Raw genomic sequence first — 27626 nt, forward strand, 5'->3', positions numbered from 1 at the left:
CATTATCTCCACTGTTTCAAAAATTAAATAGTGTAAGAATAGCCTAAGCATTTAGCATGGGACCTGGCACAGAGATGGAGTTAAGTAAATGCTAAGAGCAGAAAGTAAGGGCAGAGTATAAATGGAAACTAAGTTAAACTTTTTAAAACTTACCACAAAACCAGGGATTCTTGTGTTAGACTCTGGTTTGAACTTTGGTTCTTCTACTTATTCGCAGTTTTGCAGAGTATTCAGTGAATTGGCTAATGCATTTGTCAGTTTTTATTATCTCAGTTCCATGCACACCCTTCTGCACTTTCATTTGTAACACCATGGGCATGGAGTCTGCAAATCATGTTTCCCAGATTCCCTTAGTAGCTGGTTTCCACTTAGAGTCTGCAACTGGGAGGCACTGGTGGGAAACTGGTAGAGAGGAAGGAACTCTCTTTCTCCTTACACCTTCTTTTGGACAACCATGACTCTAGCACCTCTTGATACCCCTAGCACCAGTGTCAAACCACCTTCTCAGAGGCCCCATCACTAGCCACACAGCGCCCTTCTGGCAGTCCCGCTACCAGGTCCTGCAGCAGCTCAGCTCCTAAGGTGGTGCTCTTCTGCATTCCTAGGTTCCTAGGTTCTGGTTATATGTCCTTCCCTTTTCCCTCCCAGCCTTTAGGTTGCTTCCTGCTGTTTACTCACCTTACTCTTTCCTTTTGGATGTTCCAACACCTGTGAATCCATGCACTAGGTTAAATACCCTTTAGTTGAAATACTTTGCATAATTTCTGTTTTCCTGACTGTATTCAGACTGATACAGTATGCAATGTGCTTAATGCACTTCATCTTCTCCACAAAGTTCGTTCTCCCCAAGAGGATTTCACTCTTCTGTGTTGAAAGAGAATGTGTAATGGAAGGATAGATATATTAATTTTATTTTTAAAGTTCTCATGTCTTTTTAGAGGTCTTGAGCTTTCTCTGCAGGCTCTCAGCAGTCCACCAAGACCACTGGTTCTCAGCCTTAGATACGAACCATAATCAGCTGCAGAATTCTCAAAAATACAGATGCTTAGAGCCACCGAGGACCTGGATTTCAAGGGATAGGGGTGAATTATGTGCATCTTGAGGAAATTCTCCAAATAATTGTTTGTAGTAGTTTGGGGACCTCTGGTTTAGATACTCAGAATATAGCACATAAGTATGATTTCTTAATGCTTCACGGGTGGTAAAATATTACCTGCTTACTGGTACCTTAGTACATGTTGTTTGCTAATGATGCTGGCATGTTAGCCCAGTCCCAGTAACCAGTTGAATAGTCCCCTGTTTCAGTGGTGTCAAGTTCGGACCAAACTCGAGCTGGTTTACTACCATGATACTAGCTGTGTCTTGGCTCCATTCCAGGTATGAGGGCTAGAGCAAACTTGCAGGGATGGTAAATGGCAGCATCGAGGCTTGGTCTGTTGGAATTATGGGAAGAACCTTGGAAAATTGGCTTCCCAATACCTAGGCCTATACCACCCAGGAAGAGGGGCCCTCAGGAAGAACAAAAGAGGATGCCATAAACATCTGTCACATCAAGAGTTCCTGTCGTGGCTCGGTGGTTAATGAACCCGACTAGTATCCATGAGGACATGGGTTTGATCCCTGGTCTTGCTCAGTGGTTTAAGGATCCAGTGTTGCTATGGCTATGGTGTAGGCTGGCAGCTACAGCTCCGATTTGACCCCTAGCCTGGGAACATCCACATGCCGAGGGTGCCGCCCTAAAAAAAAAAAAAAAAAAAAAAAAAAAAATCTATCACATCATCTATTCTCTGGCTGCTCTTACCTCTTCCCTTCCCACTCTTCTCTTTACAGTGACCTCATGGAAGAGAAACCTCAAACCTACAACAATCTTGCCCCTTTAAGCCCCCAAAATGCCCCTTGGATGAGGAGTGATCCCATGAGTGTTGAAGGAAGCTTTGCCGTTACAGGACAATCAAGGTACCAGGTTATCATCAAATCCAAATCCTGTCCTTTGTAATTATTATTACACCAATCATTTTTTTTTCCCCTTTGAGAACCAACACTTTTCCAAAAATATGAATCATTTGGCAGAAAATCTCTCAAAAACAGTCTTCACCTCTCTACTTTTTCAAGCAAGGGACAAGACCACTTTTTCATTTTAATCCACTATCTTTAGGAACATGCAATGTAGCATGGAGGGATGACTCAGAGCTGGGCCTCCTGTTTGGGTTTTTGTCCTCTTCCCTGATGTGGAGCACTGGATGTGACAGGCTTGAGACACAACAAGTTCACCAACCTTGGAAACAGGCAGACACTCAGGACTCACCAGTTTGGCAGAGTGACCACATACTACTTAGGGACATGTGTTCTTTGGTTGGTGCCCTCGGAGTGAGACCCTCCCTCAGCCATGTAGCCTTAAGCAAATTACTGTACTGAATCTCAGTTTCTTCTTCTGTTCAACGGGGATAAAAATAGTAGCTACATCAATTGGGGGGGGTCGTGAATCTTAAATATGAACATTTAGATGCTTAGCATGGCACAGGGTGGTGAGCAAGGGCTCATGAGCGTTAACTGCTGTTATTACGATGACTCCCAGCAAGAAAGGTCCCCGGGAGACCGCCTGCCCTCCTGCATCACTGGTTACACCCACGCTCTGTGTCTTTTCTTCCACCCATTAAACAAAACTGATAGAAGTAGCCTGAACCGCCGGTGACTAGAGCCCTCCCAGGGTTTTCCCCCATAATCTGGTGAAGCTCCCAAATAAGCGGCTTCTGCCAAAAGAGAATTTCCCATCATTCTGTGAAAGCCAATCCAGTCATTCCCGAGAGCCTCGTTTCTTAACACGGCCGAATGCCCAGCTGGACCGCACATGTGCACCTCTGCGAGCCGCAGCCGCAGCAGCATCAGCGCCGGCAGACACACCAGCAGACACACCAGGAGCAGGCGCGGGCGCCGGGGTCCTCTGTCAGACCAAGTTGTCAGGCCTTGGCTGGTGATCCCTGGTGACAGAAGCCCGCAGAGCCTCTCATTTGGCACCATTTCAGGCACTAAAAAGAAAAGAGCTCGGAGCGCTGGCAGCCGCATTGATCTGATGAGGATTGGGGAGACCGTGCTGCTCTCCACGTGGTTATTTTCTATCGTTTGTATCCTGTAGGGGGTTAATTAACATCCTCAACGGTGTGCTATTCTGGCTGTTTCACCACTGGGGGATGTAATTTCAGGTCACTCCGAAGTTAAATGAAGACAACAACAGCAGCTGCAGCCTTTGTTGAGGTCCAGATTGCGAGCACGGCTGAGCGGGCCCCAGCCCTGCACTTCATTACGTGTAAGCACCATTAATAACCAACAATGGGTTCTCGAATCAGCGGACAAGTGTTCCCCCCCCCCCTCCCCGGAGCTCGTGCCCCTGGTTAGGGCTTAAGTCTTTGTGCATCTTCCTGGCTAACACATACGTCCCCAGGGACTCGCTGCCTCAAAATGATATTCCCAACATAAGTGCCAGACAGGGGCCTATCTGCCAATCTTTTCTATTTTATGTCCCCAGGACTGTTCTTTCTCCACCAAACCTCCACAGCATAGCAGCAGTTGTAGCCCACCCTATCCAGCATTGCTTTCTTGTAAAGTTGGGGGATGGGAGGGTGTGTGTGTGGAGTTTTTCTAAAACAAGTCATATTTTACATGCATTAGGTAACCTTGAAATTGTATTAGTTCTCTATGGCTACATTAAAAATTACCCCCAAAGCATAGTGGATAACACAATCATAAATATTTCTTACCCTTACAATATCTGTGGGGTCGGGGGTTCAGGCTTTCCTTAGCTGGGTCCCTCGTGAGGTCAGAGTCAAAGTGTCAGCTAGAGTTGCTGTCGCTTGAAAGGCTCACCCACCTGGTGGGTGGGCTGGTGCTGTCGTGTGGGTGGGGGCCCCACTTTCTCTTCACATGGGCCTCTCCGGCTATGGGAATGTCCTCTCAACAAGGCCACAAACTTCTCCCAGAGTGAGTGAGCCATAAAGGGAGCCAGGTGAAAGTCATCATTTTTATGACTCAGCCTCAGAAGTCACGCTCTCTTCATTAGAAGAGAGTCATTCAGTTGGGGAGGGAATTAACACCATTTGTTTTTTTTTTTTAATTGAGGTATAGTTGATTTACAATAGGAGTTTCAGGTATATAGCATAGTGATTCCCAAGTTTTAAAGGTTATACTCCATTTATAGTTATCATAAAATATTGGCTATATTCCCAGTGTTGTACAAAATCTCTCTCTCTCTCTCTTTTTTTTTTTTGGTCTTTTTTGTCTTTTTAGGGCTGCACCTGGGGGCATATGGAGGTTCCCAGGCTAGGGGGTCTAATCGGAGCTACAGCTGCCATCCTGTGCCACAGCATAGCAACACCAGATCCGAGCCACATCTGCAACCTGCACCGTAGCTCACGGCAACACCAAATCCCTAACCTTCTGAGCAAGGCCAAGGATCGAATCCGCAACCTCATGGTTTTAAGTTGGATTCATTTCCACTGCACCAGGACGGGAACTCCCAAAATATCTTTGTAGCTTAATTTACATCGAATCATTTGTACCTCTTAATCCCCTGCCCCTATATTGCCCCTCCCCACTTCCTTCTCCCCACTGGTAACCACTAGTTTGTTCTCTACATCTGTGAATCTGTTTCTTATTATATTCATAGTTTACTTTCTTTTTTAGATTCCAAATACAAGTGATATCATATAATATTTGTCTTTCTCTATCTGACTTATTTCATTAAGCATAATGCCTCCAAGTCCAACTGTTTGTTACAAATGGCAAAATTTCATTCTTTTTTATGGCCGAGTAGTATTCCATTGTGTATATATACCACACCTTCTTTATTCATTCATCTGCTGATGGACATTTAGGTTGCTTCCATGTCTTGGCTGTTGTAAATAGTGCTTCCAGAACACTGGGGTGCCTACATCTTTTTTAATTAATGTTTTTGTTTTCCTTGAATATATACCTACGAATAGAATTGCTGGATCATGTGGTAGTTCTATTTTGACTTCTTTGAGGAACTTGTATACTGTTTTCCACAGTGGCTGCACCAATCTACATCCCCACCAATAGCATATTAGGGTTCCTTTTTTTCCACATCCTCCCTAACATTTGTTATCTGTGTTCTCGTTGATGATAGCCCTTCTGGCAGGTGAGAGGTGATATCTCCTTGTGACCTTGATTTGCATTTTTATGATGATTTTGATATGGGGCATCATTTCCTGTGAATGAATTCCACTTTGGAAGGGAGCAGTATCACAGAATTAGTGAGTTTATTTTAAAATCACCATAGACATTTAGGGGGTGAATCACTCATTCCCTTAACAAATATTTATTGAGAACCTACTATATGCACTCACTGTTCTAGATGTTCAGGATACATCCTAGACAAAACAGACCAAAGTCCCTGCCTGCCCTTGTCAAGTTAAATTCTCCTGGAGGGAGACAGAAAATAAACAATAAGCAGAATAAATACATTTTAAAGTCTGCTGCAGTTTAAGTACCCTGTGGGGGGAAAGGCTGAGGGGAAGAGGGCTCTGGAATCCTAGAGTAAGGTTACGTTTTAAATAGGGCCATCAGACTTGTCCTGTCCAAGCAGGTAGAGTGGGGCCGATGATGGTTTAGAGGGGTGATGGGCCACCTTGGACATGGCCTTGCATGGAGCCCAGTCCCTGTGAACCCTGATCATTGTTACAATGGTCCCTCATGGGTGCAGATAAGAAGAGTTTCCCTCAATTCGGCATTCCTCACCCCTAGACCACCTGGGAGGAAGTGTCCCCATGGCCATCCCCAGCTGCAAATGACCTTCGTGACTGCTCAGACAGAGCTTCTGTGTCACACTGAGACTTGAGGCAGGCAGCCTGTGTGCACAACACAGCACATCTGGCCAGGGGGAGGAGAGGACGGGACGGTGAGTCATTCCGTCCTGAAGTGATCACAGTTGGAGGAGCAGCACTTGTGCAATGTCGAATGTGTAATTTTAGTGTTTCAATTCAATCATGGTGTTTCCACAACTGGAGGCGAGCTCCAAACCACACCCAACAGGAGCTGCCCAGCCCAGGGCACGCCAGGACTTTGGAGGCTTTTGAATCATGAAGGAAGGGAACTGGAAGGAGAAGATATTCCAGGCTTGAATGTGGCCAAAAAGGGGTCAGTGACCCTTGCTGACAGGCTTCCTGGGCCTGGAGAAGCTAGGGGTGAAGCAGAGTAGGGCAGGTGCCAGGGGATTCCAGAACTGGGGGCACCCAGTTCTAATTCTGCCATCCCGGAAAGCTAGAGGGGCCCCAGGGCAGGTGGAAAGGCAGCGGGTGTTGGCCCAGAGATGTGTAAGCCTTATTTGAGGGGCAGCTACTGACCTAGATGGTGTGGTGACTGACACCACTGGGACACAGGCCGCCCCTCAGTTTCCCATGCAGCATCCCTGATGGAGAGGGACCCCATTCTGAGGAAAGAGAGTGTAGAGGTACACAGGGGGCAGTGGTTCAGTATCTGTGCAATGCCTGCACATGGAGCAAGAGATGTGCAGGCCTGACAAGGTCACTGGCCCAGCCCAGAGGACCTTGCCCAAAGAGGGCCGTGAGGAGAGGAGGAATGAGAAAGCTTGATCCCTGGGGGTGCTGTGGTCACCAGGTGCAGAAGAGCAGGCAGCAAACACCAGGATGACTGATGGGGACTTGAAGGAGCCCTGTGGGTACCAGAGCCGTCATCTACAGCTGCATCCGAAGCCCACTGAGGCCAGGAGTACGAGGCCCAGAAGCTGAGTTACAGAAAGCAGAACATTTGTTCTCACTCAGAGGACAATATCTGAGGGGTTAAAAGGCAGAGGCTGGGTAGGAGTGGACATGCAGGTTTGTATCCTGGTGATACCACTTACTAGCTGTGTCAGAGACGTCTCTTACTTAACCTATCCGCAGCCTCAGCTTCCTCACCTGTCAACCTCACACAACTGGTGAGACTTAAGTGAGATCAAACACTTAACACAATTCCTGGTTCATAGAAATAGTCCACAAATAGCTGCTATTTTTATTGTGACTATTTTTACAAATGTCGTGGACAGCTGCTGCGGGGGCTTTGTTTGCTTTTGTTGCCTGGCATCTCTTCCTTTGGAATTGCCCCTCCCTATCCCAGCCCCTTGGTTCTGCTGTCCAGCTAATCCTAGCACTTGGACCCCTGCTGACAGGAGATGGGCAAGTGAGACCACGTTGGGCCAATCAGATTCTCTCTCCCGGGGACTGGAACTCTCAGTGCGGTCATGCAGGAAGGCAGTTAGCGCTGAGTCATCCTGCGACAGGGAATTTCCTGGAGCGGCTCTTGCCATCATCCCTCCCGGGTCTGGTATGAAACTCACTCTTCCAGTGTCTGAACTTGGCCAGTATCGCCCCGGTGAGCCCCTCACTGCGGCCAAGTAACCCTCCTGCCAAAACGGCCACTGGGCGAGACGTGTCTGGAGAAATGGCCATCTGAATGGCAGTGTGGGGAGGAGGCTGGGAAAGAGAACATGGCCTTCCCACCTCCCCCCTTCCCTCTTCACTTCAGGCCATCAAGAGGGCTTCTCTACCCTTTCCTTTTCTTGCCTTTTTTAATTTATTTTTGTGTTAAGTTGAGAGTCAAATAGTGAATAGAGTTGGGATGACTGAGTAGCCATCTGGAAAAGGTGAGGTTGGATCAATACATGAGGATACATTCAAAATGGATTGAAGATTTAAATGCAGAAAATAAGAACTTACAGTCATGAGGAGAAAACACAAATGAATTCCTTTATAATTTTTGAGTGGGGAGGGTCTTTCTAATTATGACTCAGAATCCAGAATCTATCAGAGAAAATATTTATAAATATGACTACATATCCATCAGAAACTTAGCCTGAAAGAGTAGCAAAGACAAATGACAAACTGGAAAAAATATTTGCAATATAAAGGATTAATTTCCCTAAAATATGAAGAACTTCTAGAAATCAAGAAGAAAAAGATTTAAAGAAAATAGGAATGTGGGTAAAGGACATAATCAGAGCATTCAGAGAAAAGGAAATATAAATGACTCAAAAATTTAGAAGATCCTTAATCTCACTTTTAATAAGAGCAGTCATATTGATATCGGGCAGATTGACAAAGACTTAAAAGTTTGACAGCACCTTGTTCTGATGGGGCTGTAGCAAAACACCCACTCTCACACAATTCTTGTGGGAGAATACGATGATACAACACAACCCTTATGGGGAGCAATTAGGTGTTCTCTATCAAAAATACATTTGCCCTCTGACCTCTGGAAATTGATCCTCCAGCTATATCCGCACGCAAATGAAATAACATATGTACAAAGTTATTCATTCCTGCAGACTATTATATTTGGAGTGGCGGAGCAATGAGATCTTGCTGTATAGCACAGGAAACTATGTCTAGTCACTAGTGATGGAACATGATGGAGGATAATGTGAGAAAAAGAATATGTATGACTGGCTCACTTTGCTGTACAGTAGAGATTGACTGAACACTGTAAATGAACTATAGTGCAAAAAATAAAAATCTTATATAAAAAATCCCAAAGGTGTTCTTTCCAACATAGCAGAATACTGGGAATACCTTTAGTGACTAGTTTGGTTTATTTTAAGCCAAAATTTGTTGTTGTTGTTTTTTTAAATCCATCTGCTATCTACTCTATTCCCATTTCCCAGTTCTGAATTACCAGAGGCTTTAAATTTTTTAGTTGATTTTTCAGGAATTTATTAATTTACTTCTTTTTAATACTTATTTCTTGATTTTCAGTTTAAGCATTATCTGCTGACTTCCTACTGATGAAGAGAGGTAGTTAGCTTTACTATGTATCTCCCACTCATAATGCACACACAGGGAGCTATTCACTATCCTCCTTCATTTTTCCAAAGGTTACATTGTGATTTTTGTTAAACTAATATTCAGTATTTTGAGTATTATTACTGTGCAAATATTGCTTATAGTTGAGACATAGGTATGGGATGATTAAAATTCCTTTCTTGAACATTTAAAATTTCTTTTCTGGAGTTAATAATTGCCTCGTTTTTCACTGGACCATTTCATTTTCATTTGACCCTTTTGGGTATATTTATCAATAATTCATTCCCTAAATGTCATGTATGTCATACATTTGAGATCCTCCATCGGTTCTACTTTTTCCTAGAGATACTGCTATGGCAGCCCTTCGTGTTCTTGCTCTACTCTGCACTGATTTTCTTCTGGGCCTGTGGCATAGCTGTCTTCTTAAAACCTGTCTTTATTGTCACCAAGAATTTCCTTTGCTCACTCTCTTTCATGTGTTGGATCCATTGTGGCCTGGATCTCAAGTCTCCCAGATAGCTTACTCATTTTAGTAAAGTACATCCTCACAGATTCTTAAGAAAAAGTGCATAGAAAAAAAACTGAGGCCCTTCATGTCTGGAAAACACCTTTGTCATACACTCACATTTGGTGTTAGTTTGGCTATACAATTGGCTCTCCATATCCATGGATCCTGCATCCTCAGATTCAACCCACTCTGGATGGAAAATATTCAGAAAAAAAAAAAAAAAATCCAGAAAATTCCAAAAAGCAAAATTTGAGTTTGCCATAAGCTGGCTACTATTTACATAGCATTTACATTGTATTTACAATGATTTACATTATATTACATTCTATAAGTAATCTAGAGATGATTTAAAATACATGGAAGGATTTGCATAGCTTATATGAGAAAACTACACCATTTTATATAAGGGAATTGAGCAAGAGCAGAATTTGGTGACCCCAGGGGGTCCTGGAGCCAATCCCTCATGGATACTGAAAAATAACTCTATAGACCAGTTTCATAAATATTTTTTCAAGTGTTCCATTTCCTGACAGCATCCAGTATTGCTATTGAGAAGTCTAATGTTACTCTATTCCTGATCCCTTGTCGTGGCTTATTTCTTCTCCCAGGAAATCTCTCTGGAATCTTCTTTTGACTCCTGATGTTCTGAAATTTCATGATGATGTACCTCAATGTGAGGTTTTATCATTATAAAATTATTTAGTATTTGTTATTACTTATTGTTTTTATTTATTGTGTTTGGGCATTTCATGAAATTTCTTATATTATTTCTATGGTAATTTCCTTTCTTCAGCTTACTTCTCCCTTTCCAAATATACCATCAATATAAATCAATCCTCTCTATTTCATATTTTTTCTCTCCTATTTTCCAGATCTGTTCTTTTATTTCTTACTTTCTATGACATTTCATCACTTTATCTTCTAAACTTTGTATTGAATGTTACTCTGTTATTACACTTTTAACTTCAAAAGCTCTTTCTTGTTCTCTGATCTTTAGAGGACCCTGTTCTTATTTCACAAACTGATAGTCCTTTTGATTTTTTCCCTGCTCCCTGATTTTTCTGTGCTTCCTCCAAGTTTCTTTTTTTCTTTTTGGTTTCTGTCTTCCATGCAATCAGTCTTCCATGTTAAATGTAAGTCTCTAGCCATTTTAAATGTTGGAGTCTTCCAACTTCTAAGTCCAGTCTCTCATATTTCTCACACAGTTTATTTTTCAAATAACTACATAAATAATACATAAATGTATTCTCATTGCCCCAAATTCAAACAATACAAAAGTATACTGAGAAAAATGTAAAAGTTACCATACACCCCCACTTCTGTTCCCAAAGGTAACCACTGACCACAGTTTGGTGTGCCAATATATTTCTACCATATAGTTTAATTTCTTCTGAGTTAATGCATATGCAGTAAACTGGCTTTCATGGAGGATCCACATTGTGTGTGTGTGTGTGTGTGTGTGTGTGTGTGTGTTTGTGTGTGTGTGTGTGTTTTAATTTACAAAAGGAGTTATTTAATTTTTTGAATTAACTACCCAATGTTTGAATGCTAGGAGATTATATAAAAATCCAGATTCCCAAACTTTCTCTAAAAACTTGGGAATTCTGACAACAACGGACCCATATATCCATATTATGAAGCGGCATCTTTTCTACTAGTCCCCAGTCATCCCATGCTCATTCATTTTACTTTCCTGGCTCCTATAAGTGTTGGAGTTGGTGACACCTAGGTTAAGGTATTGGTGTGTGCTCTAGAAGTTTAACACATCCATTGCTAACTAATAAAGATTAGCCTACCATATCGTAGGACAGTCTGTCAGACAGGAGAACATAGAGGAGGAAGACCTCCTCTTAGAACATATGAAAAAGGTGGGCTGGAGGGGACAGGTCCTCAAGTCAGTGGGACTGTGGGCCTAGAAGGTAGACTAGCTCATTAGCTGCTGATCCTTGACTTCCCTGAGTAGTTTTTTTCCCCATTGATCTTTCCCAATATAGATTTCATGGCAGCAAAACACACTTTCTGACACACCTTCTTAAAATGAAGGCCAGTTGAGGCAGGAAGTTGCAGAGATGCTGACCTGCCAAGAGGAGAGGACACATAGTATGAGCTGTCACCAAGGCCATCACGTCATGAACGGCTGCAACTCATCCTCGCATGATTCCTCATACTTTCTCCAGTCAGGGAGGGGACCCACTGTGCCATTTTCCTCTAAGTGACATCTCTGTGCATCAAATGTAAATGAGCTTATGGTACATGTAGCTCTGATCACTCTACACAATTCTTCTATCTTATTTAACTCAGTGAATAGCGACACATCTACTCATCCAGGGCAAATCATGATTTCACCCAGACCAATGGTAAAGAATACAGAGTTTATAAACCTTTTAGGTAAAAAAGTTAGGAAGAATAGAGTGGAATTTCTGTGGACAGGTATTTAACAATGAGAATATATTATGTATTTGTCATTGCGATACACCATTCCTGGCCCATTTCAGTGCGCTGTTATACAGATAAATTTTAGGGTTCTTTTTTTAAATTTCTCAGGTACATGGAATGGAAAAGAGACTGGCTGGACTTCATCATGTGTCTATAAAACACAGAGCAAAGGGCCTTGACATTTGTCAGTCTTCAGTCTAATAAAGGTCTCATGGGACATTTTTCACAGAAGAAAAGTGTAACCCCTGCTTTGGCCACTGTCATCTCCTTACCCCACCTTCAACCTTTCTCCCCTTTTTCCATCAGCCTCACTCTCAAGGGTCCAATAACTAGTCCCTAGTTGGCCCTCAGTGGCGAAACCTGTACAGAGATCATAGAAGCAATATTATAGCCAATGTTAATGTTTATTTTCTTGTTCCCAGTGAAATAACAGCCTTTCCCCCACTACATTGCTTCACTGGATTGCACTTGAGATATGAAGGTGTTGTTTTCAGTGAAATTTTCATCCTGAACAAAATAAAGGGCCACTTCAAGGGGAATTATAGATGGAAGAATCCAGGCTCCTTCCAAAGACACTGTTTTAGAATATAGACAAGGAGAAAAGAAAGAGAGAGGAGTGAGGAGACAAATTATATGATATTTCTTTCTTCTATTCCAAATTTATTCCTACCTTTGCTTTCATCTCATACTGCTATCATAATTTCTTTTATTTGTTTCCCATTCGTGCAGAGAAAAATGGAATTCTGTACCATGATTGAATCTAAATACTAAAATCATTTAAGATACACTACTCCTGGGACATTCAGCAAAATGTAATAAGTTTCTCAAAATGTGACCTAATTATAACTGTCCTTTTAAGTTTTATTTCCCACTGGGACCAAATGTCTGCAGTTAAAAATAATTCTTGAAACAGGTCCATGTTGCCACAAAACTTTTCAGAGTCACTTAAATGTTATCCATATCTCCAATTTATTTTTCTCCTCTGTTCCTATGTGATAAAAGCCAGACAGCCAGGAGAGGCAGGCGGCCAGGCCACACTTCAGGCAGAGACCATGCTGGGCCAGAATTCTCACGGCTGAAGTCTTCCCTTCTGACTGGACAAGGGGTCAGGCTACCACTGGTTCACTGACACTCTATGCACCAGTGACCCTGTATCATTCCACTGTCAGCCCCCAGATAAGCCTTGAATGCTCAGCAGTCAGAACTTCTTGCCCTTTTCCTCCTAAGTCTCTGTGAAGAGCAGGCTTATATGATTTGAGCTGCAGTCTCATTTGTTGCCCCAAACAATCTTTGAGATGCTCAGACCTCGATCCCCCTCCATCTCCATGGTCCAGTGTCCACTCTCTCCTTCTAAGGTCCATTTCAGTGGATCTCCTTTTAGAGGCAGCCCTATGTTTCTGAACAGAAAAAGCCCACTCTTGAGCTGGCTAGCCTCTCTTGCTTGATTTTTCCTGACTCTGAGAGCCTTGGCTCCTTATAGTGGGATGGTCTAAGAACACGTTCAGAAGCTGTTGCTTTTCCAATTCTTCATTTAACTCTTTCTGAAAAGGAATAGAAGATGAGAGTCCTTCTGATCTAAGGCCACATGTCTTGAAGGTTCAACACATGTATCCTGAAGTCAGAACTAGGGTTGAATCCTGGTTCCATCACTCATGTGGCTCCAGACACATGTTTAAACTCCCTGAGACTCAGTTCCCTCATCTGTGGAATGGGGATGATAAAGGAGGGACTTCATAAGGTTGTTGTGAGGCTTAAAATTGATAAAGAATGCCAAGTGTTAGCACAGAGCTTAGTGTGTGGTGAGCACGCAGTAGATATGAGCTATTATTATTAGGGCATTTGAAATAATCACTTTTTCCACTAAGATAATTCCTTTAGTGCAGATAGAGGATTTATTTTTGTTTGTCAGAGGGTGCTAGGAGGATTGAAGCCAACGACGGCTTACCTTAGTCTTCTGGATGCCCTTCTCTCCTAATTTCCAGTTCATAGGAGAGTAAACAGCGAAGGGAGAAGCCACAGCCAGGATCATACCCAGGAAGCCCCCGTGAGAGCTCACGAGCAAAGCATGACAATTTCAGAGCCTTTCCCACTGGAAAAAGGAGAAGCTCACTTTTAAAATGAGCAGATACATTTAAAATTTCAGATGTGCATATTTATTCTATGCTAAATGGTACCCTTGAGTCCTCATTGGGAGTGCAGGTGACCAGTTGACCAGTGTTGGAAGTGGATATGAAATATCAGATCTGATGTTGGGCACTTTATAAGTGATATAGACAATCATTGAGAGCTCCCCACCCAGTCTGGGCAAAAAGCACCACGGGCTTCTACGCAGGGAGACTAGAAGAAAAGGAACAAGAAAAGAACATTGCTGGCTGGGAGCAACAAAGAACAGGCAGGCAAAAATGAGGGCTGCAGGAAGCCCTGCTTGGCAGTGCCTGTGGTGAGGACCAAGGGGCAGAGGGAGCCATCAGGAAGAGGAATAAGAAACTTAACAGGCTTCGCAGTTCACCTGCTGTGTCTCCACCCTAAGCTTGGTGCTGAGAGGTCCAGGGTCATAGGAGAGCCAGTCTCCACACAAAGCAGCTGGCAGCATTTCTAGACTATTAATGCACAATTTTAAAGCTCACGTGTAAAACAAATATAATGGGAACATGAGAACATTCCATTCAATATTAATAAATAGGAGTTCCCCTCAACCAGCAAGGGACAGGCTGGTGGAGCCCTAAGTCTCCTCACCCCTTCTTCACCAACTCTCAGAAGGGCTCCCGGGGAAGAAATGCCCTCCTTCGCCTTTCCTTTCTGGGCGTGCCTCCTGTCCGTGTCTTGCTATCTCACTCCCTCACTTGGATCATTGTTCTACTCATTTCCTAGGTGGCCATCACAAATGAAGACAGACCGGAGTTTCCATTGTGGCACAACAGAAACAAATCCAACTAGGAACCATGAGGTTGCAGGTTCAATCCCTGGCCTTGCTCAGTGGGTTAAGAATCTGGCGTTTCCATGAGCAGTGGTATAGGTCACAGACGTGGCTTGGATCCTGTGTTGCTGTGGCTGTGGTGTAGGCCAGCAGCTACAACTCCTATTAGACCTCTTGCCTGGGAACCTCCATATGCTACAGGTGCAGCCCTAAAAAGCTAAAAAAAAAAAAAGAGCAAATGAAGACAGGCTTGGTGGCTTAAAATGACAGGAATTCATTTTCTCCCTGAAGTCCACAGTCCAGGTGGTGGCAGGGCTGCAGTCCCTCCAAAGGCTCCAAGGAGAATCTTCCCTTACCTCTTCCAGCTTCTGGTGGCTCCAGGTGTCCTCGGCTTGTGACCGCATCACTCTAATCTCTGCCCATACCTCTACACAGCCTTCTCCTCTGTGTCCCTGCCTTCTCTTTTTCTGTCTCTTCTAAGGACGCTTATCATTGCACGTAGGACTCGCCCAGGTAACCCAGAATAATTTCACGTCTTGAGATCTTTAACTTAATCACATCTGCAGAAACTCTGTTTCCAAAAAAATGTCACACTCACAGGTTGTGAGGATTAGGGCATGAACATAGCTTTTTGTGGGCCACTATCCCACCCACTACACCTGCCAAGTAAACATTTCATACCAGTCTCAGGGTGTGCTTCTGGTAGAACCCAAAACAAAGCAAGGAACCAAAGAAATATAACCAGTCCCTCCCTCCACCACCAGGCAGATACCACAGAAAATATACCAAACAAATAGTTCATAAAACTTATCAAACCTCAGTGCCTATTTGATTCAGCACTGTAGCCCAGGGTTCAGCACACATGCCTGGCATATGGTAGGCCTCAGAAAATATTTGTTGAACAAATAAAGTCTCACTTTCGAGATTCCTAGGTAGAGAAAGAAATGTTTTTACCTTTTTTCTTAACTTTTTTTTTTTCCAACAGCTTTATGGCAGCATAGTTTACATACCACAGAATTCACCCACTGTAAGTGTACAATGTGGTATTTTTTAGTAAATTTATAGCGTTGTGCCATCACCACCACAAGTGTGTTTTAGAACATTTCCATCATCCCCCAAAGTTCCCTCATACTTGTTTGTAGTCAGTCCCCACTTTCACCCCCAGCCCTAGGCAACCACTGTTCTGCTTTCTGTCTCTTATAGATTTTTCCCTATCTGATGGCTCATATAAATGAAATTACATAATATGTTGTCTTTTGCTCCTAGCTTCTTTCACATAGCATAATATTTTTAAGGTTGCTCCACGTTGCAGTTCATTCCTTATTGCTGGGTTGTATTCTACTGCATGGATCTGCTACCTTTTCTTTGTCCATTAACAATTGATGGATATTTGGACTGGTTCCAACTTGGAGCTATTATGAATAATGTTGCTATAAACATTTATATACAAGTCTACGTGTAGTCATATATTTTCATTTCTCTTGAGTCAACGCCGAAGAGTAGAATCCAACTTTTTATTTTGAAACTTTTCCAATATATAGGAAAGTTGAAAAAAAAAGGGCACAATATACATCCTTTGTCTCAGTTCTCAATTGGTAACATCATGCCATGTTTGCTTTACTTCTCTGTTTCTCTAAAATATTTTTATGAACCATTTAATAGAAGGTTGCAGATATCATGACATATTTCCACCAAATAGTTCACCTTTTAATTATAAGGCAATTCTCCTACATAGCCACCATACCATTATCACGACTAAGACTTTCCTGCCAATTTTATTTTGAATTTTTCAAATCTACAGAAATGTTAGAATAATACACTGAAATGAACGATGACTTTGCCACCATTTCCAACATTGCTGCTTTGACCTTTCCTTCTCAAATCTCACTGCCATTGCTCCTAAAACATTTGTGTTGGGCCATTCTTGATGCAGAGCCATGGATTATTTCTGACTTATGCTCTTATTCCCCCATGGTTTATTCCTCAGGATTTCAGGGCTGGTTTCACAAGACTCCAAGATGCCTCTAGTGTGTTGTTCTGGGGGATACTGTAGGATTTTCAAAACCACCCTCACCTCCTTCAAAGCCTGGCTCAGATGTGAACTTCTCCATGACACCTACCCTCATCTATACTATTTAAGGTTTCACCCTATTTCCTAACCCCACTTACTCTACTGTATTTTTTTTCTCCAAAGCATGGATCACCTTCTAACATGACGTATAAATCATGTGTTTCCTGAACTTATCAATTGCCTCGACGAACCAGACCATAAGATGTATGAAGGCAGAGATGTTTGTTCAATGCTGTATCCCCAGCCCTGATTTTAGTACCTGGCACATGGAGCCCTCAATAAATCCTCAAGGAAGTACTGAATGAATGATGTATGTACGGATATGTGTGGGCAAGCATCCTGCAGCCCATCAGGAAAACAGGAACTGGCCGGCAGTGGGCCAACCATCTCCCCCAGCTCACCCCCGCCCCCTCCGCGCCCCCCCCCCCCCCCCATGGCAGCAGGTATGGGAAAGGGTCCCGAGTTTAGCCTCAGTTAACATTCTGAATCCCAAGCGGGAGGTTTTAGAAAACCACCAACGCTTTAAAAACTGCAAAATGTACACCCTCTTCCCCAGCATCAGTAGAACAGACCGGAACTTTCCAAATAGGAAGTCTCCCAATACTTTTCTGAAGAAAGACATTTTTGCCTCAGAGAGCAACCAAGAGCAAGTAACTCTCCAAGGAGCACAAAAGCCCAGAACTCAGCCAGCCCTGGATTTCCTGGAGGCGGACACCACGCCCACCACTTCCTTAAAAGGCCCTTTCCGCCCGTGCTGCTGCGTCTGCGCCCTGGCAGCCACGCTGGACCACTCCGTCGGTCCCGCCCCCGGGGGGCACACCTTCCCTGAGAGGGAAAAAAAACTGGGTGATGCTCCCAGCCTTCGAGGGATGCCAGTTGGATTCTCACTCTTGGAGCCTGAAGTAGGAACTAGAGGGGGTCCTGCAGCATTGGGACGGGGCGCTGTAAGGAAGCTGACACAGAGGCTTTGAGTCAGAGGTGGTGTAGAGAGGTTGTGGGAGAGCGTCATTATGAGGAAGCAAGAGGAGTTAAGGCTATGAGATAAGAGGAAAGTCCTTCAAAGGACGGCAAGAGGGTGAGGAATTCCACAGATCCCTGCCCCATGGAGCTGCCCTGGATTCAGACATATCTGGTTCCAGTGTCCTCGAGGCCTGGCTCAGGGAAATACAAACCTCCTGGAGGTGGTCCCTACTTGCCAGGAGCTTATTGTTTTCTCCTCTGCTTGTCTCCATAGCAACACATCTTCTTGCATTGTCCTGCAGTCTAGCTACTCAAAATGTGGTCCCAAACCCACCTGCATGGACATGACTTGAGAGACTGTTACAAAAGCAGACTCCAGGCTGCCCTGATCTACTCAACCCCAGCTAAGAACATTGAATTTTGAGGAACACTGCTTCCCCTCATCTAAACCCATGGACCCATCACCTTTTCACTCCCGGGCTCCCATCTGCCACTGACTTGATGGCTAACATCAATACTTCTGTGACTATCAAAGCTTTGGGTAAAGCTCTCTGCCTACAAAATACATCTTCTTTCAGATGTCTTTTATTAGGTTTCTTTGTAATGGTATTGTAAATGGTTACCATTTTTTCAGAGGTTCATCCTGTTTTGGTAAAATCCTCTCGAATAAATCCAAGGATGGGGAAATCTGTTCCTCTACCCTGTTCTTTACAACAGTTGATGATCCCTAATGAGCATTTTAACTACATTCTTTCAACCTACCGTCATCCTTCAGAAGTATCTATAGTTTCAGGTTACAGCTTGTTTTCATCTCAGAACATCAGGAGAAAGAAAGAAAGAAAAAGAAAAAAGAAAAAAAAAAAACTTCAAGAGATGAAATGCCCAGGGGGAAAAAAAGGAGACCGTTTTTCTGGGAATGATTCACATTTTAGGTACCTAAACCATATGCCCTCCAGTGTCCATCGCCTGGGTCAGCTGCCGGGCTGGGGATCTCATGCCTTTGGGACCAGCCATGCCTAGTTATATTTGCAAGCCTTCCCGTAGGTCCTCAGAAAGGAGATCTGGAACAGGGTGAAGCTTCATGTGCACATCCTCCGATTTTGCCCTGCCCTTCTCCCTCCAGCCCTCTCTTCTCTTTTGTGGCTTTTATTTATCTTTCCTTCCTCCCAAGAAGATATCTAAGGGCCGAAAGTGGGCCACATACTGTACTGGGGACTGGATATGCAGCCTGTAAGAAGACACAGGTCCACCTTGTGACTTCTAGCAGGGACGGCTATGAAATCCATCATCAGTTACATCACTTCACGTGTGAGTGCTGTGTAGGAGCACTGCAGGGGGAGGACAGTGCATAAGGCTGTTCTGGGGGCTTCCTGGAGAAATTGCTGTGTGAGCCGAGGGCCTAAAGGATGATTAATGGTGAGCCGGGCAGAGAAAAAAGATCTCCTTGTCCTCTGGAGACCAACACCAAGTGAAGTCCCCCTGCGCCCACTGGGCATCTCTGGCTGTTCACTCCACATTGACCTCGTCCGATGCCCTGTGGGCTGACAGCTCTGCAGCCCAGGCTTGGACACTTATTTCCGTTCTTGTCAGTGTCTGACCTTGGCCGGGGCCATTTTCTGCCCCACTTCTCCCATACTGGTGCTGACAGCTCACAGGATTCCTCCCCAGCTGGGTAGCAAGATAAGCCATGGTGTCACTTTCAGCTTATTAGAAAGCACTTCTTTTCTAACAGAAGCCATTTTTGGCTCTCAGGACAGTAACTCAGGCTCATTGCAGGGTTTATGTGTGTGTGATATAGTCAGTGGTTGTGCAGAAAACCATTTCCAACACTGCTGCATCTTCTTGGTGCCAAACCCCATTGCTAGGTCTCGGTGGCATGGTGAGTCAGAGAACCACGCTGGGTCAAGTCCGGTTGCATCTTGCTGATGCCCTCATTCAGGCTGATGGAGCCTGGAGTGAGTGATATTTCCCACATGCTTCTCTCCAGGTTATACAGGCAGCTGCTAGATTCCTCTCTCACTCTGAATAAACTCGGTTGTTTTGCTAACTGGACTGCAGCTTCTTTTTTCAGAACTTCACAGGCATATTTGGGGGTTCTGTGAACAGGTGCTGCAGGAAGCACGATTCATTTGTTTATTAGGATGTTACCCTGTGTTTTGGAAAACAGTTTGAAAAGGAAAAATGGCCTCTCCGATGCCTTTTTCTTTTTTCTCATCAAGGCTTAAGTTGTGAACAACTGCTATTACCTTTAGTTTACAGACTCCCCATCTGGTTAGGTACTTTGATTTATGTTGGCTGTAATCCAGAATGGCTGATTTGGTTTATTTTAAGGAGTTTTATTTTAAGAAACTTTTGACATTTAAGAATTTAATTGGAACAATCTGTACGCAGAAATTTTTTTAATGCAGTCTAGGATTAAAAGATGTTCTTCAGCGTGAGCAGGGTTTTAAAAGAAAGCAGAGCTTTCCACACCTGGCTGGTCGTTGGAGCTCGGGGCTTTGTTCAAGATGCGATGGGAGAATCCCCAGTTTGGGGCTCCCGTCGTGATGAGAGTGAACAGAATGGCTGCTTCTCAAAATGACCCTCTGAGTCTCAAGCCCATCCTTAAGCTCGCTTTACAATTTCTGCTGGATGGGCTGTCCACTGTGAGCCAGTCACAGGGAGATGAAGGGTGTGCCGTCTCCCCCCTTAGTCCACTTTTGCGAGGTGGCCAGGCCGCAACAAAGTTGGATTCAGGAAATTTGCCTTATTCCCTTGAGCAAAGGTCAGGTTTTCCCAGTTCCGAGAGCAGACCCAGACCAGGTTGGATTAAAGCGCCTCCACCAGAGAACTGAAGTCACAGCTGAAAGTTCCAGAGCCTGGTGGGGTTTGGTGTTCCCAAGAAGCACCCTAGCTTCCCTGGCCTGAATCTCCAGGGACATTTTGCACAGTCCCCCGAATTCGTGATACTTTTGGTGAGGCTCAGCTGGTCTGGGATCCCTGAAATTGCTGCCGATTGAAGCAAAGAGCTTTCTAGCTCCCAAGAGTCAGAAAACCCATGGTTCCCCAAGCCCAATGGATCTGAAGAAATGGAAGGGAGGCTCTTGTTCTCCAGGCCCTGGGTAGTGACTTGCAAACCATACCTCTAGCCCCTGCTTCTCTCCCCAGCTCCACTTTTGCTGCTGGTGTTGCCACATGTGTGCACACCCAGCACTTGGACTCAGAGGATTTCCCCTCATTCTTTCTTCTACTTCCCTATTTCTCCAGATGGTACCTCTGTTCTCCATTCTCCCAGTTACCATCTTAGAGTCATTCTCCACTTCACTTTCTTTCTGTAAGACTCAATCATTAATTGTGTGTTCTGGGTCCATTTCCTGAATCTCTCTGAACCTCAGTTTCATCTAGCTAAAAAAAATTCCTACCTCATTTTCAAAGAACTGTTAATGTCAAGAGTTTGAACGTATTGGGGAGATGAAGGGTGAGGGGATAAAGGGTGTTAACTTTTTTTTTGAGCAGCTGCCATGGGTCAGGCTCTATTAGACATTTTGCATTGAAGTTTTAGGCTTTGTGAACATACCCCTCCTTCCACTTTTCAGTTGTAACTCCTCTTGTTCTCCTAGCTGTATCTGACTCCGGGCAAAGTAGATGACTCATTCTTTCTCACTCAGCAAGCTTGAATTCTCTCCCAATTCTTTGTCTTCAGTCGCACTCTTCTTTCCACCTGGCCTATCCCACCTCTCCAGAGCGAAAGCCTATCCATTTTTTAAGGTCCATCAGCGATGTGCTGGTAAATATTTAACAAGCAGCTCTGCAGACAGAAAGAGCCCTGATTTGTAGTGTTTGCCAATGTTCATAGTATAAAAAACTCCCACTGTGGCCAATTTCAAGCTATCAACCTGATATCCATTGGCTCACAAAAACTTCTGAAAACTCAGCACCCAGAACGAGCTGGCTGTAGTGCACCACTGCACCTACCATGCCACCTCTCTTGATACCTCCAAGCTGTCCTACCCCTTTCCTCCTCTGAACTTTGTCAGTAACAGGCAGGCTCTCATGAAAAGTCTTCTTCATTATATTACAGTTATAATGAATCCCTGTTATCATCATTAACTGTTCAAGGACATGAACTACATCTTACTCATCTGTGTATTCATAGTGCTGCCTAAAACAATGATGGCGTTTGATGAATCTCTGCTGCCTGAGACCAATGATGAAGATGCTGGCTAAGGCTTGACACACCGTTGTGGGGAAGATACAGTGACTTCACATAGGAAAGCACTTAGCAGTGTGCTGGGCCCAAGGAGTGCTCAATTAGTGACAGCTAATTTTACGGTCACCTGTGGCTTCTAGAATTAAGGGAGCACAAATTGCAAGTTCCAATGGTGGTTCTCAACAACTCCCCCCACCTCAAAATGCACACACTTTATAATCACCTAGGAAACATTTATACAGTCCAAAGCCCAGGCCAATAAGTAAGACATCAGCATTTTTAAATTTCCTCAAGTGATAATTCTGTTGTGCACCAAGTTTGAGAATCTCTCTCCTCTGTGCCTCTGATCCTCTCCCTGGCTGATGAGTCAAGAATGTCAAAAAGGAAACGGAACAGTTATCCCTTTAAAAATCCTCCTATTCACTAAGCAATTCCGGTAAATAGGAGGAAAACTCCCTTGCAGGATTGCCATATTTGGTGATCAAATTGGGTGGAGTCACCTGGGAGGGGCAAAGCTGAGCATGAGTAATGCAGCGTTCTCTGGGCCAGGAGAGAAATACCTCTTTGTCAGCAAACTCCTGGAAGTAAAGTTTTTCACGCTGGAGAATTTGAAAGGCATCTCATTTAAATGACGTTTGGTCATTGTGATCATTTTGTGCAGATTAAACATAAGTCAGTTTTGCTTCACTGAGCATCAGTATATTTGTCCTGTTTCTTTTGTCCCACTAGAATTTTGTTGTATTAAAATTACTGAGCTCTGAAGATTCAAAATGATTCTTATTCTCATATTTGTGATAATGAGGATGGAATTCCTTTAAGTCAAGACAGTATTGCCTTTCTGTCTTTGAGAAGTGGGTATTGCTTTCCCCTTTAGAGTTGGTAAAACTGAAACAATGTGAAATCTGCTCGGTCCTGAGTGACATGGGGAGGCCAAATAGGAAACTAAGGAATTCTGCCCTAACTACTTGACGCACTTCATCCTTTATGGATATTTAGTTATTGCGGCTTTGTGATCTCGTGTTAAAGGTATTTACCAAAAAAAAAAAAAAAAAAAAAAAAATTCATTTGAAAGAGTTTGATTTGAAAAGTAAATTAAGCAATACTGCTTTAATTGGTTACTCCCTTTGTTTGTCTTATAAAAAAGATAGCCTGGGAGTTCCCGTTGGGGCTCAGTGGTTAACGAATCCGAGTAGGAACTAAGAGGTTGCGGGTTCGATCCCTGGGCCTTGCTCAGTGGGTTGAGGATCTCGTGTTGCCGTGAGCTATGGTGTAGGTCGAAGACAAGGCTCAGATCCCAAGTTGCTGTGGCTCTGGCATAGGCCAGCGGCTACAGCTCCAATTCGACCCCTAGCCTGGGAATCGTACTGCAGGAGCAGCCCAAGAAGTGGCAAAAATATCAAAAAAAAAAAAAAAAAAAAAAGATAGCCTGCGAGTTCACTTTAAAGAAGGGGAAAATAGGAGCAGGAGGAGAGTTTATGTGTGCATGTGTTACAAAGTCACATGTTAGAAGTCTAATGTGCTCAGTTTCTTTGATGTGTCACTATGGGTGAGTCTTTCAAAAATGATTTTATTTTTGGATGCACTAATGAAAATGTGTATGGAAGTGTTAGGTAGCTGATGGTAATGCTTCAAGGGCACTATTGGCTATGTTGGACCACCCCAGATGCTTTTGCAAAAACCATGTTTATTCTATGTTTAGTCCAGTTTTGGAACTTTCTTATAGAGACTCTGGGTTGTCTTTGAAATAAACGTTTTTAGCAATGCTATTCCGTGGATTATAATTTTTTTATGGTATATGCATAGCATATCGTTAAAATGTATGGATTTTTTTAAAACTCTCAAGTAAAATGAACTTTTAAAAGAAATTTTGGCAGAACTTCAGATTTTAGATGAAGGCTCTGTAATACCAGAAACCCTTCAAATTCGTAGCAGCATCGTCAGAACTCTGGCTGCTATGTGAATCGCCCCCAAACCATGCCTTGTCTCTCTATTACTTTTCCTTGGTTCTAACATTATAAATTTATAAAGGACATGTATTATGATACCAACTTCTATCATATCAAATTTATCCCAAAGTACCACCATAGGGACCACTGAACACCATTATGGATAGAGCCAGAACCAGGAATCAAGTGTACTATTTTATTATTTTTTTAATTGAGGTATAGTTGATTTATAATGTTGTGTTAATTTCTGCTGTACAGCAAAGTGATTCATATATATTCATATACATATATATACATATGCACGCACACACATTCTTTTTTGTAAGGTCTACCATTATCTACAAAAATCATAGTGATTTTGATTCACCAGATAGTTACAGGTCTAGCTATAGCATTTGAACAAAAGATCTAGCAGATTCCACCTGTTGCTGCAAATCTAAAAGGAGACAGTAGCAGTAGAAATGGAAAAGTTCCATCTCTGGGTCTTACACATCATTCTTTGTTCTTTGCACACGGATTCTGTGATAATCTTTTAGCCAGCTTATTATATGACTACTCAGGGGGCATCTCAGACTCCTCTCTTCTTTAGAAAACGGGAAGGGTTGTACAAGCTCCCTGAGTTCTTTGAAGTAAGGGGCCTGCCCAGAATCACAGTCACCTAAAACCCCATTGTGTTGCCTTAAGTGGTAAAAAGGATGATAAATCAAGGTCCAGGTTGGTTGCAAGGATGAACTGAAATAGGGAAAGAGGGAGGGGCTATCTTTTTTGCAAAAAATTCTCTGAACGAGAGACAGGCGGAGGATGAGTTCAACTCTCTCGGTGTCTTAAGTCAGGACCATTTGGAAGTCTCCCTAATCATAGCTTCTAAGGAAGGAAGCATGGAAAATACTAAAAGAGCAATTTGCTTGGAAATATGCCCTGGTTTTAACACTGGGAACACCTAGACGCAAACTGGCCCAGCATTTTGGGGTATTTACTTATTATGAAAGATATTAAGATGTAGAAATTCTAAGTTCAAAAGACCTGGCATCCTGTCAGCATTACAGTAAATAAGAATGGGACACCCAATGTCCACTGGTGAGAGAATTAAGATTAATTAAGACTAGCTCTAACTGCTTATAGCAAACAGTTAACATTGGCTTAAGTGAAATAGGAGTCTCTTTCTTTCTCATCCTATAAAAGAACCACACTAGAGCTTGTTTGGCAATTGCATGGTTTCAGGGACCCAGGCTCCGCCATCCTTGGCACACGGTTCCACTACGTGGTTCAAGACGGCTGCTTGAGATCCACCCAACAGGAAGGAGGAGGAGGCAGAGAAACAAAGGATACAGATCAGCTGTCTTTTTGTCATGTTTGCCGGAAACTGCCTTCCATTCATATTACGTGTTCAATTAGTCCAATTGACCATATATTACTGCAAAGGAGCTTGGGAAATATGGTGTTTACAACATGTAGTCACGGTCCAGGTGAAAACTGGTATTCTGTTACAAGCAAGAAGAGAACAGCTATTGAGGTAAGAACCCAGCAGAGTCTGCCACAGCCCAATGTCAGATTTGAGAGGCTACATTAGTTAAGTGGAAAGCCTAGAATTCGGGAGGCCTGGATTCTGTTCTTACTTCTACCCAAGTATCCAAGTGACTTAGTAATCTCATCCATAAATAGATATTTCATGGCTAAAAAAATTAATGTTGTGACACATGATATTATAAGCATATAAGATAACCACTGGTTTAAAATATCTGATGAATTAATTACATGATCTAAAGCATATAACAAACATACGGGAAAAAAAAAAAACAGAATGGTCAAAACTGTGAGTTGAAAGGGACCTTCAAGGACACCTAAATCAACCTCTCTCCCAATATAGGATGCTCTGCCACAGTAACCCTGACAGATGGTCCCCTGTCTTGTGCGTAAGCACCCCTAGAGTGTGTTGTTTTATAGTTCCACTGATGGACAGCTCTGGTTGTCAGACAGTTTATCTGGATGGTGATCTAAAAACTGCCTCCCTTGAACCCCTGACTCTTGAAACAACAGAGAACCAAGCCATACCCTCCTCTTTATGGTGGTGCTTCAGCTATTGGAAGACAGCCCTTATGTCATCCCCGAGTCTTCCTCCCTTCAAGCTAAACATTCCCAATGTTGCAGCTGTTTAAGTAACCAGTTGTCGATCCTTCTCAGCTTCTGGGTATCTTTCTCTACATTACTCTTTCTCGAATTCTGTTGACTGTGATCCGCAAAAAGAAATCTATTTTATATATCCTCAATATACATATACATGCATGTAACTGAAACAGACGTTTCATAAAACAATATGCAGCCATTTTAGCTGACACAAACTCATATATTTTCCAATTCAACTCTAATCTATTCAATCTGTTGTGTTCTATTTTATTTTTTAAAGGCTGGTTGCTCTCCACTCAATGGATTTCCTACTCACTCATGGGTGGCAACCCATAGTTTGAAAATCACTACTTTAGATGCACTCTAGCCAATACATATTCTTAGAAGGTGGTACCTTACTGCAGGCTGATTGGAGTGGCTTTTACTTCCTGAGTCCAGAACTTAGTGTCTTTATTTTAAGGAAATCTAAATGCATTGAATTTTAAAGTAACATCATCACACCATTGGCTGAACATTTTAGTCAGTTATAACTGACTTTCTCCATATGAACGGCTTCCAAGCCTGCTTTCCCCCACCTTCTCCTTGAGCAATTGATTTTTTTAAAGCCTAGATACAGAGCTTTAATTTAATCCTGTTAAACTTCATCTTTTTTTAGTTTCAACTTTTTTCAATGTTTCAAAAAGTTTTTGGATCATTTTTGAAATCAATCTTTCCAACGTTACAGCATATGCATGTTTTATAAGTATACTTTCCATAGAATAATAAGGGTTTTTTTTTTAATGCTTTCGTACTTAAAAGATGACTGTTGACCTAAAGTCTCTGCCTCTGTTATAGCCATTTGTAAACAAATGGCTGAAAAAGAAGCAGAAAAGACAGAGATCTATGGTCCTGGACAAGAAAAGAAAAGTTCTAGGAGGCTGGATTTGAAACGATTATTTTTTATATAGGTTTTCTACTTCAACTCAGTTTAGATAAGGTTTATCCACCATGTGACAAGAGAATGCCATCATGCTTCAAGTTCATGGGCACTCATTTTGTGGAGATCTAACATATATGAATCAACTATACTCCAATAAAATTAAATTTAAAAAAATATATGGATTATACTGCTTAGGCCTGAGAATTCCCCTGGAAACCCTGGAGAGGTAAAGATACCCCAATGTGGTACCATCTCTTCTGGCTAGGAGGTAAAGTTGGGCAAGTGTACATGATTTTCATGCATTTATTGATTCATCTATTTATTCTAGAGCTATCTGTTTTACCAAACACTGAGAAGCAAAAACAGGGAGTCCTAAATTAGGATCTGGGGGCATGCGGGACAGAGGAAATGCAAAGCAGAGAGACCTAAGCATCTCCTCCTATTTAGGGGGGAAGCAGCCTATACTAACCAGCCGCTAAGTCTCAGTGAGCTCAAGAAGTAAGGCCTTACCGAGTTGGTAATTTAGCCAGACAAAGAGAGAGCCACGTGCAGAAGGCTCAGAGGTGAGTGAAACACGGGTACTTAATGAATAGCAAAGGAGAAGCACATTCCTAAAGTTCTTCAAAAAGGACGTGGTTTTGAACACACTGATTAAAAGGTATTCACTTGCCACATGTGCAGGCTAAGGCTGTGATGAAGACACCAGAGGAGGTGGCCTCCATCTGTGTTCCGTGAAGGACACCCAT

At 43.0% G+C, this 27626-nt stretch overlaps 1 long non-coding RNA gene across 2 annotated transcripts in view; it reads left to right on the forward strand.

Moving 5' to 3' along the window:
• Positions 1-3759, forward strand: part of LOC102160303 — a 134228-nt gene extending 130469 nt beyond the window's left edge. For both annotated transcript variants that reach the window (XR_002343180.1, XR_002343181.1), the window contains 2 exons: positions 1831-1956; positions 3201-3759. This is a non-coding gene — a long non-coding RNA (uncharacterized LOC102160303). The remainder of the gene's footprint in view (positions 1-1830; positions 1957-3200) is intronic.

This window comes from Sus scrofa, chromosome 4, assembly GCF_000003025.6.
Source record: "Sus scrofa isolate TJ Tabasco breed Duroc chromosome 4, Sscrofa11.1, whole genome shotgun sequence".
NCBI classification, from domain to species: Eukaryota; Metazoa; Chordata; class Mammalia; order Artiodactyla; family Suidae; genus Sus; species Sus scrofa.